Here is a 15,086-nt window from a genome sequence, read left to right as displayed (position 1 = left end):
CTCCAGTTCCATTCACGTTGAAGCAAATGTTGTGTACTTGTCGTTTCTAATGCCTCAGTAATATTCCATTGTATACATAAGTCACGTCTTCTTTATCCATTCATTTTTTGATGGACACCGAGGCTCCTGCCACAGTTGGCTATTGTGAACATTCTGCTATAAACATCGGCGTGCAGGTGTCCCGGCGTTTCCTTGCATCTGAATCTTTCGGGTGAATCCCCAACAGTGCAATTGCTGAGTCGTCAGGCAGGTCTATTTTTAACTCTTTGAGGAACCTCCACACAGTTTTCCAGAGTGACTGCACCAGTTCACATTCCCACCAGCAGTGTAAGAGTCTTCCCTTTTCTCTGCATCTTCTCCAACATTTGTGGTTTCCTGCCTTGGTAATTTTCCCCATTCTCACTGGTGTGAGGTGGTATCTCATTGTGGTTTTGATTTGTATATCCCTAAGGGCAAGTGATGCAGACCATGTTTTCATGTGCATGTTGGCCATGTCAATGTCCTCCTCTGTGAGATTTCTCTTCATGTCTTTTGCCCATTTCATGATTGGATTGTTTGTCTCTTTGGTGTTGATTTTAAGAAGTTCTTTATAGATCTTGGAAACTAGCCCTTTATCTAAAACGTCTTTTGCATATATCTTCTCCCATGCTGTAGGTTGTCTTTTAGTTTTGTTGACTGTATCCTTTGCTGTGCAAAATCTTCTTATCTTGATGTAGTCACAATAGTTCATTTTTGCTTTTGTTTCTTTTGCCTTCATGGATGTACCTTGCAAGAAGTTGCTGTGGCCAAGTTTAAAACGGGTGTTGCCTGTGTTCTCCTCTATGATTTTGATGGACTCTTGTCTCACATTTAGATCTTTCATCCATTTTGAGTTTATCTTTGTTTATGGTGAAAGAGAGTGCTCTAGTTTCATTCTTCTGCATGTGGATGTCCAATTTTCCCAGCACCATCTATTGAAGAGACTGTCTTTCTTCCAATGGATAGTCTTTCCTCCTTTATTGAATATTTCTTGACCATAAAGTTCAAGGTCCACTTCTGGGATCTCTATTCTGTTCCATTGATCTATGTGTGTTTTTGTGCCAGTACCATACTGTCTTGATGACCACAGCTTTGTAGTACAACCTGCAATCTGGCATGTGATGCCCCCAGATATGGTTTTCTTTTTAAAAATTCCCCTCGCTTGGGATCCCTGGGTGGCGCAGCAGTTTGCCGCCTGCCTTTGGCCCAGGGTGCCATCCTGGAGACCCGGGTTCGAGTCCCACATAGGGCTCCCTGTGCATGGAGCCTGCTTCTCTCTCTGCCTGTGTCTTTGCCTCTCTCTCTCTCTCTGTGACTATCATAAATAAATAAAAATTAAAAATAAAATAAACTTCCCCTGGCTTTTCGGGGTCTTTTCTGATTCCACACAAATCTTAAAATAATTTGTTCTAACTCTCTGAAGAAAGTCCATGGTACTTTGATAGGGATTGCATTTAACGTGTACATTGCCTGGGAAACATTGACATTTTCACAATATTAATTCTGCCAATCCATGAGCATGGAATATTTTTCCATCTCTTTGTGTCTTCCTCAATTTCTTTCAGATGTTTTCTATAGTTTTTAGGTATAGATCATTTATCTCCTTGGTTAGGTTTATTCCTAGGTATCTTATGCTTTTGGGTGCAATTGTAAATGAGATTGACTCCTTAATTTCTCTTTCTTCAGTCTCATTGTTAGTGTATAGAAATGCCATTGATTTCTGGGCATTGATTTTGTATCCTGCCACGCTACCAAATTGCTGTATGAGTTCTAGCAATCTTCACGGGGAGGGTTTTGGGTTTTCTAGGTAGAGTATCATGTCATTGGCGAAGAGGGAGAGTTTGACTTCTTCTTTGCCAATTTGAATGCCTTTAATGTATTTTTGTTGTCTGATTGCTGAGGCTAGGACTTCCAATACTACGTTGAATAGCAGTGGTGAGAGTGGATATCCCTGTCTTGTTCCTGATCTTAGGAGAAAGGCTCCCAGTGCTGCCCCATTGAGAATGATATTTGCTGTGGGCTTTTCCTAGATGTCTTTTAAGATGTCGAGGATTGTTCCCTCTATCCCTACCCTCTGAAGTGTTTTGATCAGGAATGGATGCTCTATTTTGTCAAATGCTTTCTCTGCATCTAATGAGAGGATCATATGTTTATTGTTTTTTCTCTTGCTGATATGATGAATCACATTGATTGTTTTACGAGTGTTGAACCAGCCTTGTGTCCCGGGGATAAATCCTACTTGGTCATGGTGAATAATCTTCTTAATGTATTGTTGGATCCTATTGGCTTTATCTTGTTGAGAATTTTTGCATCTATGTTCATCAGGGATATTGTTCTGTATTCTCCTTTTTGGTGGGGTCTTTGTCTGGTTTTGGAATTAAGGTGATGCTGGCCTCATAGAACGAATTTGGAAGTACTCCATCTCTTTCTATCTTTCCAAACAGCTTTAGTAGGATAGGTATGTTTTCTTCTTTAAACGTTTGATAGAATTTCCCTGGGAAGCCATCTGGCCCTGGTCTTTTGTGACTTGGGAGTTTTTTGATAACTGCTTCAATTTCCTCCCTGGGTATTGGCCTGCTTAGGTTTTCTATTTCTTCTTGTTCCAGTTTTGGTAGTTTGTGGCTTTCCAGGAATGCCTCCATTTCTTCTAGATTGCCTAACTTATTTCCATATAGCTGTTCATAATATGTTTTTAAAATCGTTTGTATTTCCTTGGTGTTGGTAATGATCTCTCCTTTCTCATTCATGATTTTATTTTTTTTTCACTCATGATTTTATTAATTTGAGTTTTCTCTCTCTTCTTTTTAATAAGACAGGCTAATGGTTTATGTATGTTATTAATTCTTCCAAAGAACCAACTCCTGGTTTTGTTTCTCTGTTCCACATTTCTTGTGGTCTCAATTTCCTTGAGGTCTGCTCAAATTTTAATTAAATCTCTTATTCTCTTGAGCGTAGGATCTAGCTGCTGTTTTTTTCTCTAGCTCCTTTATGAGTAAGGTTAGCTTTTGTATTTGAGTTCTTTCCAGTTTTTGAATGGATGCTTGTATTGTGATGTATTTCCCCCTTAGGACTGCTTTTGCTGCATGCAAAAGATTTTGAACGTTTGTATCTCATTCCAATTAGTTTCCATGAATCTTTTTAATTCTTCCTCAATTTCCTGGTTGACCCTTTCATCTTTTAGCAGGATGGTCCTTAACCTCCATGTGTTTGAAGTCCTTCCAAACTTCTTGTTGTGATTTAGTTTTACTTTCAAGGCATTATGGTCTGAGAATATGCAGGGGACGATCTGAATCTTTTGGTATCGGTTCAGACCCGATTTGTGACACAGTATGTGGTCTATTCTGGAGAAAGTTCCATGTGCACTTGAGAAGAATGTTTATTCAGTTCAGTTCAGTTTAGATATAAAGTTCTGTAGGTATCTGTGAAATCTATCTGCTCCAGTGTATCATTTAAAGCTCTCGTTTCTTTGGAGATGTTGTGCTTAGAAGACCTATCGAGGGTAGAAAGACCTAGATTGATGTCACCAGTATTTCTTCACTTTCGGTATTAATTGGTTTAAATATTTGGTAGCTCCGATATTCGGGGAGTATATATTGAGGATTGTTAAGTCCTCTTGTTGGATAGATCCTTTAAGTATGATTTAGTGTCCGTCTTCATCTCTCACTATAGTCTTCGGGGTAAATTTTAGTTTATCTGATATAAGGATGGCTACCCCTGATTTCTTTTGAGGACCATTTGAATGGTAAATGGTTCTCCAACCCATTATTTTCAGATTGTAGGTGTCCTTCTGTCTAATATGAGTCTCTTGTAGCCAGGAAATAGTTGGGTCCTGCTTTTTTATCCAGTCTGAAACCCTGCGCCTTTGAGGGTGTTATTAAGCCCGTTCACTTTCAGAGTTACTATGGACAGATATGAGTTTAGTTTCATCATGATACCTATTCAATCCTTGTTTTAGTGGATTGTTCCACTGAACTTCTTTTTAAAGGGGAATTTTAAGAGTCCCCCTTAAAATTTCTTGCAGAGCTGGTTTGGAGTTCACAGATTCTTTCAGTTCCTGCCTGTCTTGAAAGCTCTTTATCTCTCCTTCCATTTTGAATGAGAGCCTTGCTGGATAAAGTATTCTTGGTTGCATGTTCTTCTCATGGAGGACCCTGAATATATCCGGCCAGCCCTTTCTGGCCTGCCAGGTTGCTGTGGAGACGTCTGCTGTTTCCCTAATGCTCTTCCCCATAAAGGTCAGGATTTTCTTGTCTCTTGCTGCTTTAAGGATCTTCTCTTTATCTTTGGAATTTGCAAGCTTCACTATTAAATGTCGAGGTGTTGGACGGTTTTTATTGATTTTGGGGGGGGGGGAATCTATTTCCTGGATCTGAATGCCTGATTCCCTTCCCAGAGTAGGAAAGCTTTCAGCTACGATTTGTTCAAATACATATTCTGGCCCTCTATCCCTTTTGGCACCATCGGGAACCGCATTTACACATAGCTTTTTCTTCCTCAGACTGTCGTTTATTTCCTTTAATCTGTCTTCCTGGTCTTTTAATTGTCTGTCTCTTTTTTCCTCAGTTTCCTTCTTTGCCATCAACTTGTCTTCTATGTCACTCACTCGTTCTTCCACCTCGTTAACCCTCATCTTTAGGACTTCTAGTTTGGATTGCATCTCATTCAATTGACTTTTAAATTTCGGCCTGATTGGATCTAAATTCTGCAGTCATGAAGTCTCTTGAGTCCTTTATGCTTTTTTCTAGAGCCACCAGTAGCTGTATAATAGTGCTTCTGAATTTGTTTTCTGACATTGAATTGTAATCCTGATTTGTAACTCTGTTGGAGAGAGGACTGTTTCTTTCTTTTGGGGTGAGCTTTTCTTTGTAGTCATTTTGCTCAGTGCAGAGCGGCCAGAAACAAGTGTATTGGGAATAAGAGAAAAAGAGAGGATAGAAAAAAGGAAAGAGAAGAGAAAAAGAAAAAAGGAAAAAGGACTAAAAAAAAGCAAAAAAGAGAATAAAAGGAGAAAGAAAAAGAAAGAAAGGGTGAGAAAAAGGGTGGCGGAAGCAATCAGAAATAAACAAAACATGGGGGAGTATCTTCTGATTCTGTATACTTTAAGTCCCTTGACTTCCCTTGGAAGTTGTCCGTCTAGCTGGTCTTCTGGGGGAGGGGCCTGTTGTGCTGATTTTCAGGTGTTAGCCCTTGGGGGAGCTCCTCTCCCCCTGCCAGGGGAAGCGCTCAATGGGGATAGTTTACCCCATGAAGTCCAAGGAGAAACAACCCCAGTGGCAGTGGCCAGGTCTGAAAACCGGTATTCAGCCCCCACAGTAACTCCAGAACAGTCCATCTGCAGGGCCTGGAGGCTCCAGGGTGAGGCGGCTGATCTGCTGAGCTCTTGGCAGGGGCGTCATTGCTGTCCTGGGCCCTCCGGGCCTCTGCCTGTCCTGGGGGAGGCCGAATCCTGGGCTGTGTCATGGCGCCCTGTGCTCCAGGGCCTGTGCTATTGGATTCTCGCTCCCAGCCATGCAGCCACCTCTCCACGGAGCCGCCGCCCTAGCCCCTCTGAGCTGCTGTAGGAGCTGCGCAACCCCCTCCACATGGAGCCTCTTCCTCTGCCCTAGGTTCCACCACCTAGCTGCTCCCAGGGACCCGCAGCCTCCTCCACACAGCCGCCACCTGAGCCCCTCAGTGCTGCTCCTGGGTCAATGCATGTGCCCTGCAGCCCTTAGGGAGCTCGGTTCACTCTCTTGGGAGTGCTGGTGTCTGTTAGTTTCCCATGGACCCCAAGGGTATCCCCACCCTCCTGGGATCCTGCTCTGAATCCCTGCGGGCGCCATTCCACTTTGGAAGATTGGTGCAGTTCCTGCATCTCTGGGACAGAGCTCTCCTGACCGGGGGGCACTCGCCCTGGCCTTAGCCTGGCTCTTCGGGGGCCTCTCCCCCTTGGATGCCTTTTGTTTCTTTATTCCTTTTTTGGTCTTCCTACCTTGACAGAAGCGCGAACTTTTCTCTCTGTAGCATTCCAGCTGATATATGTTTAAATCTCAGGTCGAATTCCTAGATTTTCAGGATGATTTGAAGGTTATCTAGGTAATTTGGTGGGGACAGGTGACTTGGGGACCCTTCTCTTCCGCCATCTTGCCCTTCTTCCTGTATGTTGTGTTTTAGGTTTGGTTGTTTCCTTCACTTTGCAGAAGCTTTTCAATTTGATGAAGTCCCAATAGTATTTTTGCTTTTGTTTCCCTCACCTCAGAGGCATATCTAGAAAGAAGATCCAATGGCCTATGTCATAGATGTTGCTGCCTATCTTTTCTTCTTTGTACGGTTTCAGGTCTCACATTTAGGTCTTTCATCCATTTTGAATTTATTTTTTATATATATGGTGTAAGAAAGTGGTCCAGTTTCATTCTTCTGCATGTGGCTGCCTGGTTTTCCCAACACCATTTGTTCTTATCCTGGGGTCAGGTTTAGGGTTTCTTGAAGAGACTGTCTTTGTGCCATTGGACATTCCTACCTGCCTTGTTGTCCATTAATGGATCATAGATACATGTGTGTATCTTGTTTTGGCTTTCCATTCTGTTCTATTGATCTAAGCATCTCCTGTTGGGAGATCCCTGATTGCAGATTCAATTTCTTTGCTGGTTAACGGTCTGTTCAAGTTTCTTATTTCTTCATTTTTCATTTTTGCTATGTTATATATTTCTAGGAATTGATCTATTTCTTCCAGGTTCTAGGTTGCTGGCATATAATTTTTCATCATATTCTCTTATAATCGTTTGTATTTCTCTAGTGTTGGTTGTTATTTCTCTTTTCTCATTTGTGATTTTATTTCAGTCCTTTCTCATCTTTTTATCTTTTCTCTTTTTTAAATATTTTATTTATGTATTCATGAGAGACACAGAGAGGCAGAGGTATAGGCAGAGGGAAAATGAGGCTCCATGCGGGGAGCCTGATGTGGGACTTGATTCCCCAGGACCCCGGGATCATGACCTGTCCCAAAGCAGATGCTCAACCACTGAGGCACCCAGGTGCCTTGCTGATTCAATTCCTCTGCTAGTTATGGGTCTGTTCACATTTTCTATTTTTTCCTATTTCAGTTTTGCTCTTTTGCACATTTCTAGGGATTTGTCCATTTATTCCAGGTCTCCCAGTTTGTTAACATATATTCTGTCATTGTATTCCCTTATAATTGTCTTATTTTTCTGGTGTTGATTGTGATCACTCTTCTCTCATTTGTGATTTTATTTATTTAGGTCTTTTCTCTTTTCTCATTCGTAAGGCTGGATAAGGCTTGATTCCATTTATTAATTATTTTGAAGAACCAGCTCTTAGTTTCGTTATTCCATTCTACTGTTTTTTTTTAATTTCTGTATTGTTTATTTCTGCTCTCATCTTTATTTTTACCTCTTCTGTAGGCTTTAGGCTTTGTTTGCTATTCCTTTTCCAGCTCCTTTAGGTGTAGGGTTAGGTTGTGTATTAGAGACTTCTTGTTTCTTGAGGTAGGCCTGTATTGTTATGTACTTCCCTCTTTGGACTGCCCTTTCTACATCCCAGTGGTTTGGAGAAACATGTTTTCATTTTCATTTGTTTTAAATTTCCTCTTTAATTTCCTGGTTGCTCCATTCATTCTCTAGTAGGATGTTCATAATCTCCACGTATTTTTGGATTGTCCAAATTTTTTCTTACTGTCGACTTCGAGTTTCATAGAGTCGTGGTGCATGCTTTTTTTTTTAAGATTTTTAATTTTTTTTAATTCTTATTTATTTATGATAGTCACAGAGAGAGAGAGAGAGAGGCAGAGACACAGGCAGAGGGAGAAGCAGGCCCCATGCACCAGGATCCCAACGTGGGATTCGATCCCGGGTCTCCAGGATCGCGCCCTGGGCCATAGGCAGGAGCCAAACCGCTGCGCCACCCAGGGATCCCTTAGAGTCGTGGTCCAAAAAGGTACATGGTGTGATATCAACCTTCTTGTACCGGTTTTACCTGTTGAGGGCTGATTTGTGGCCCATGATATGATCTGTTCTGGAGAATGTCCCATGTACACTTGAAAGGAATGTGTATTCAGCTTTAGGAATAAATGTTCAGACTATATCTGTTGAGTCCCTGTGGTCCAGTGTGTCAAGGCTATTTTTCCCCTGTTGATTTTCTGCATAGACAATCAGTCCATTTCCATAAGTGGGTGTTGAAATCCCCTGTCAGTGTATTATTATCAGTGTGTTCCTGTATGTTTGTTGTTAATTGGTTTCCATATTTCGGTAATGCCATGTTGGCAGCATAAATATTTAGTTGTTTGATCCCGATAGAGAGTCTTTTAAATTATGAAATAATGTCCTTCTTCATCTCTTCTTGCAGTATTTCTTCTTTCTTTTTTGAGATTTCTTTTATTTATTTATTTTTGAGAGATACAAAGAGAAGCAGAGGCAGAAACATAGGCAGAGGGAGAGACAGGCTCCCCAAAGGGATGCCGATATGGGACTCGATCCTGGGATCCCAGGATCACACCCTGAGCTGAAGGCAGATGCTCAACCACTGAGCCACAAGGTGTCCCCCAGGGTTTGGTTTCAAATCTAGTTAGTCTGATATAAGTATGGGTTCTCCAGCTTTCTTTTCATAACCATTAGCGTGATAGATGATTTTCCATCCCCTGACTTTCAATCTCCCGGTTTCTATAGGTCTAACGTGAGCATCTAGTAGGCAGCATATTGATGGATCTTGTTCTTTTAATAACGATTTTATATTTGAGAGCATGAGAGAGAGAGAGAGAGAGAGAGAGGCAGAAAATTAGGCAGAGAGAGAGAAGCATGCTCCCCACTACTAGCACACTATGGGACTCAATCCCAGACTCCAGGATCACACCTGGAGTCAAAGGCAGAGGCTCAACACCTGAGCCACCCAGGCATCCCGGATCCTGTTTTTTAAGCCACTCTGATACCCTCTATCTTTTGATTGGAGCATTTAGTCTATCAGCATTCAGAGTGATTATTGAAAGATATGAACTTACTGCCTTTGTGTTACCGGTAGAGTTGGTGTTTCCAGTGACTTTCTCTGGTCCTTTCTAGTCTTTGTTGCTTTTGGTCTCTTTTTTTCCCCCACTAGAAGAGTCCCTCTTAAAATTCCTTACTGGATTGGTTAAGTGGTCATGAACTCCTTTATATTTTGCCTCTCTGGGAAATCTTTATATCTCCTTCTCTCCTGAATGACACCCTTGCTGAAGAAAGAATTTATAAAAATTAGACTCTTTTAAAAAGAAATTTAAAAACATAAAATAAATTTTTGGTGTTATGATTGAAGAAAATGGCATTTAGGAGGAAAACCAGAAGCTGAAAGGGAGGAGGACAGATTTCACCCTCCGTAGCCTTCACAGGGACCTCGTGTCCTTTCCTAGGAGGGCCCCCCTCCATAGGATGCTTCTTGCTCGTCTGCGCTCCTTGTTGGAACCCAGCAGGCACATCTCCGTACCTCTGACACCTCTGTAGTTGTGGTTTATAACATCTTCCATGTATCCTTTTGGGGACCACAGCGTCGTGTATGGAATCATCGGCTGCTGTTTGACAACATTGGGGGGATTCTGATTTGTTGGTTTTGGGGTGTGTGTGTGTCTATCACATGCAGCTATCACGTGCAGCTATCGGATACTCTGGCTGGGTCACCCAAACGCCAAAATGGTGGGCACAACATCATTTCTGGTGCTGGAGCTGGGCGGCTACTGGGGTCTCCTGGCCGACCCTGTGCTGGCTCATGCAATGACTTTCCGCTGGAGTGTCTGCTGAGATGGAAGTTCCGGCTTGACCACATTCCTAGGTCCTGCAGTGGGTCCTGCCAAGCACCATGTGCTTCTCTTCTCCCTGATGCCTCTCCAGCAGGGAGCCAGACCTCAGGGCCGCTCTGGGGGGTGCTCCTGAGGAGGTGGGTGCACATAGAGGGGAGCCCTGGGGCTGCCTGTGTGTGGGAGTCAGGGTGGGGACGGGGATGGGGTTCCTCAGTCTCCTGTGCTGCCTGGCCTTCAGGTCGAGTCCCATGCTCACCAAGCTCCTACTCACTCGGGCAAGGAGGGTGCCCTCCACACGGTGTTGTGAGAGATCCAGCACCACAAGGTGTGCACGCTGAGTCCACCTGGTGCGGGTGGCCCAGGTGCATGAGCTGCAAGTGTGGGACCCAGGATATTTAACAAAAATCTCCTACCCCTGAGCAAGCAGAGCAGGACTGATTCCATTTTGCGCTACATCCGCCACCTCCCCTATGACCCCCTCATCACCTGATTATGGCTTAAGGCGCTGCCCCACCCTAGTCAGATTGCTGGGCACACCCTAATCAGAAATCAGCTCATAACAGTGAACCCTGCTTTGTGCCCACCAAATCTGTGTGCCGATTCTGACCAAAGTAATAGACCAGCTCAAGTAGATACTATATGGTAAGGTGCAATTCAATCGGCCACCTGCGTGTGACCTGACATGACTGTGCAAAAAAATCTGCATATCCCATGGTCCACTGGCCCCTATAAAGCTGCTATGACTCTTAGTCTCAGGGTCCAAGTCCCTGCTCCGCTGTGTCGGGTGCACTTGGACACAAGCTCCAGTTTATAATGAAAGCCTTGGGAGTTTGCATCGGTGTTGGCTCCTCAGTGGTTTCTTGGTTTCACAATCTTGGGCACAACACAAGGGACTACTGTCCTGACATCCCTTCTAGGGCTATGCTGACTGCCCTGCAGGCCCTCTCTGCCCCAGGCTCATAGGCAAGGGGATGTGGGGAGGGGAGGAAGTGCCCCGTACCTGACCAGCCATGACTTCCTGGAGAGGGAGCACAGATATCCGGGTCGCTTTGCACAGACCCTGGTGACCTGAGGCTTCTTGACTGTCACTCTGTCCCAGGTCCTCCTGGCCCATGGGGCACAGCCTGAGTCCCAGTAAAGTCTGTCAGGTCCTGAACCCGGCATCTGGCCACCTGTGGAAGGCACGTGGGGACGTCAGCTGGGTGTTCCTGGTGGCGCCCCTGCAGGAGCTGGTGGGGCCAAGGTGGTACCCCCTCCTCCTCTCTTGGTGTCTTTCCAGGCCCTGTGAACAGTGTTCTGGGAGACACAGAAATGGGCTGGCTGTGCGTTTTCGCACCACAACACTTTATTGACTTTCTACAGTAAACGGGCTCAGAGTCGAGGGTGCACGCCTTCCCCTGACGAAGGAGACCTTTCTGTCCTTTAGGGGAGGGCAAGAATGACATGTGTTGGGGGGCGGGTGCTGGAGTCCCCCACCTGGGAGCAGGTGTGGACTCTGGGTGGGGGCGTGTGTCCTGAGATTTCAGTCTGAGAGACGGTTCAGAGGACAGCAGAGCTGACCTGGACCTGCACCTCATGGGCTTCTGTGCTGGGCCACGCAAGGCAGCTGGACCCCGGCCTCGGGATCCCTGGGGCCCCAGCACCTGGAGGAGCCTGCCTCCTGGTTTGGGTGCGGGTGGGGCCCACCATCCTACCCCAGGGCCCAGGAGTCAACATCCAGCTGTGAGAGGGCTCCCTCAGTCCGGGGCCAGAATCCAGGGCTCGCCAGGGCCATGTGGGCTGGATCCCATTAGTCTTTGTGTTGGGCCTGGGGTGAGGGCTCAAATCACCCCAGCCCTCACAGAGCCCAGGGTCAGGCCAGCCCAGATCCCCATGGGTTAAGGGCTGGTGTCCTGTGCAGGGTGTGCCACCCTAAATGAGGGACAGTGGGTGGAGGCAGGGCACAGTGGGTCCTATGCACCACTCACCTGCACCCACCCTGTTGGGGGCTCCCTGTCTTCCCTCCTACCTGCAACCCATGGGTACTCTATGGGACACCCGGGCTTCTGATGGGACCAGGATATCCAGAGAACCCCAGGGAGGCTGAGCATGTCCCACAGTGGGGCACCTGTACTGGGTCCTTGCTGGGGGTCAATGGTGTGGTGGTAGATGGTGTGGGGGCAGGGGTATGATGGTGGTGGAGAGTGGGGAATGGTGTAGGGGTGATGGTGTTGGGGTATGGTGTGAGTGGGAATTGTGTGGGGCTGCGTGGTTTTGACAGGGATGGAGTCTGTGGGATGCCATTGGGGATGATGAAGTAGGGGGATGGTGTGGGAGTGGTGAATGATGGGTATGTCGTGGGGGGCCTGTGGAAAAAGGGCATCTCCTTCCTCTAAGATGCAGAAGGAGACATCTACAGTTAAAAGCGACTAGTCTGGGGTTTGCAGTGACACCTGCCTCTGGGGCACCATGTGGTCAGTGCAGGGCCCTGGCTGGACTGGGGGCATTATCTGGGGGTCATTATACTATGTATGTTTTCAAATTGCAAATTGTCTCAAATGAAATGCATAGAATTTAGAAATATATAAAGCACCGAGAGTGGGTCTCACTCTGACCCGTCCGACCCTCATGGGATCGATGTGTGTCCTGCTCCAGCCGCGGCCATGCCGCCTGGCCCCCGGGTCCGGTTCCTGCCCCCCACGTCCCCCACCCCATCTCCTGCTTCTCAGGGGGCCATCCCTCTCCCCTTTGGCGTTCAGCTCCCATGGCAACTCCTAGAGGCCCCATCCTACTGGCCTCCTCATCCCCGAGGCACCGGGAGTGTGGGCACGGGGTCATCCCCAGCATCCTACCATGGAGCAGTGTGTTGTTGGCTGCTATTGCTCCCCCCGGCCTCAGAAACCCGTTTTCCCTACCCAGAAGGTCCCAGGCCTCCCTCGGGGCCCCGAAGCCCCCTGGCCCAGCAGCCTCACCCAACCCCTAGCCATCCCAAAATACGGTGTGGCTGCCAAATGTCCTGTTGACGTCCAAGTCTACCTGGGTGATGTCCCTGGAGGAGACCAGGACCTCTTCCTTCATTTCCTGTGGGAAAACTGGGGAGGAGGAGCAGGCGTCAGGGACACAGACCCCCACCTGTCACGAGCTGCCTTGCTGGGCAGGGAGCCCTGTGGCCACCATGGGAGTGTGTCCTGCCAAAACCCCCTTCCTTCCCCTGGGAGGCCGGGCATGGCGGGAGTGCCCACCATGCCCGTGGGACCTTTGTGAGGGCCTGTGCCCAGCTGTTGTGGGCGAGGAGGTGACTGAGGGTCAGCCTGGGTGGGAGGGGATAAGGGTTCAGCCCAGGTGGGAGGGGACATGGGGATGTTGTGCCCAAGATTGCGAATCCAAGAAACCACTATGGAGCTGACACTGATGCAAACCCATAAGGGTTGATTTCCAAACTCGAGCCTGCGTCCAAGTACACCAGACACAGTGGAGCAGGGACTTGGACCACGAGGTGGGTTTTTGCTTAGTTTTAAGGGCTTGTATCGGGAACCTCCAGAAGGGCTGGAGTAATTCCTCAAGTTCTGTTTACATTTTGATATGGGGCCTTCAAGGGCATTGACCTCTGTTCCCATTCTAATAGGCGCCTCCATCCCTGGACGTGGGCTCAGTTCTTATTCTATTGTGGGGGTTTCTAGGACATGAAGCTGTAAACTTTTGTTTTTTTCCTGTAACTGAAGTAATGCAAATTTCATCTCTTCTTCACAGGGGCCTGGGATGGCTGGACATGTTCGAACGCTGAACTGAAAGCAGAATGGCCTTCATTTTCTCAGGCTCCTTGCGTCCCATCCCATCCTATCTAGCTCCTTTCCCCTTCCCCGGACCTCCTGAGAGAGCAATTGCAAATGACCTCAGCGTGGCAGCGTGTGTTGGACAGGACCAGGGATTTGGGGTCAGGAAGACCTGGGTTGCGTGCACCCCGGCTGTGCAGCGGGATTCGATGCTGCAGACTCTTATTCCCTAAGGCTATCTTGAAAACTGACTTTCACATAGAAAAGCTGTCCTTTATGTTTAAAAGATGAGGAGTGAGTCAAAGCCTTTTTTCTCTACCCATCTGATTGCTCAGATTCCAATCTGAGATGTATTTCCTGTTTATAAGGATAATTTACTATCCATAGTACTATGGTTAAAATATTCTAACACAAGTAATTCAGAGGGATGAGGGTTTCTCATCTCTTTCTTCACAGCTCAGTCACTCCTCAGGAAATACATCTTTATGGATTTGGAAAGAACTGAGAGACATTATTACCAATGGTCCTATTATTATGTGAAGGATTCTTCCTTGAGAATCTTCCCCTGTTTCAACTGACACTGAAACACTTTGAACTCTTTGGAAGACAAATGTCAAGGAAATAAATGTTATGCATTGCTAATTTTAAATGCACTTGCAATATGGTGTCTATTATAATAGAAGTATTTTTATCTGATTTTTGCTATTTATTATCCGTTCCTGCTTTTCAGGTTGAGGAGGCATTATTCGTTTTTTAAGTGTTTTTCTTTCCTTCTGATGTAGAATTCTTACTCTGTTTCCATCAAAGGAACTCTTTAAGAATAAGGCAACAGTTAATTAAACTATTCTTAAAATGTCATCACACTTGGAGCCTGATTCATTTAAGTCAATTTTCAAAATAAATCTTATTTATTAGGAAAAAAACAAAGATATATAGGGAAATTGAGAAGATAGTACAGAGCATTCGCATGCACTTGCACTCAATTTCTCCAATTATTGATATATTAGTACGGTACAAATGTTAGCTAATGAATCAATATTAAAATAGTCGCATTAACCAAAGACCATACTTTATTCAGATTTCCTTAGTTTTTGCTAAGTTACCATCCCTCATATCACATTCCATTTGTCCTCCTGTTTTCTTAGGCTCCTCTGGATTGTGACAGCCTTTCAGCCTTTCCTTGTTGTTGTTGCACTGGAACACTTTGAGAAGTAGAGTATTTTGTAAAATTTCCCTCAGTTCTGACATGTCTGTTGTTTATCTCATGATTGAATTGTTTTTGTGGATTTTATGCAGAGATATACTGCCATTTTTATTATATCATATAAAGGATAGATACTATCAACATTATTTATCAGACTTGGTATCGATCTGATCATCTTGCTGAGGTAGTGTTTGTCATTTTTCTCCATAGTTAAGTGATTCTTTTTATTATTATTAATTATTGTTATTATCATCATCATATTATTTTGTTTTTCATAATATATTTTGTAGAAGGAAGTTACTATGTGTATTCCACACGTAAGAGTGGGAAGCTATGCTCATCAACATGCACAAAT

Source organism: Canis lupus, chromosome 30, assembly GCF_048164855.1.
Source record: "Canis lupus baileyi chromosome 30, mCanLup2.hap1, whole genome shotgun sequence".
NCBI lineage: Eukaryota > Metazoa > Chordata > Mammalia > Carnivora > Canidae > Canis > Canis lupus.
Note: the sequence above shows the minus strand (reverse complement) of the source record.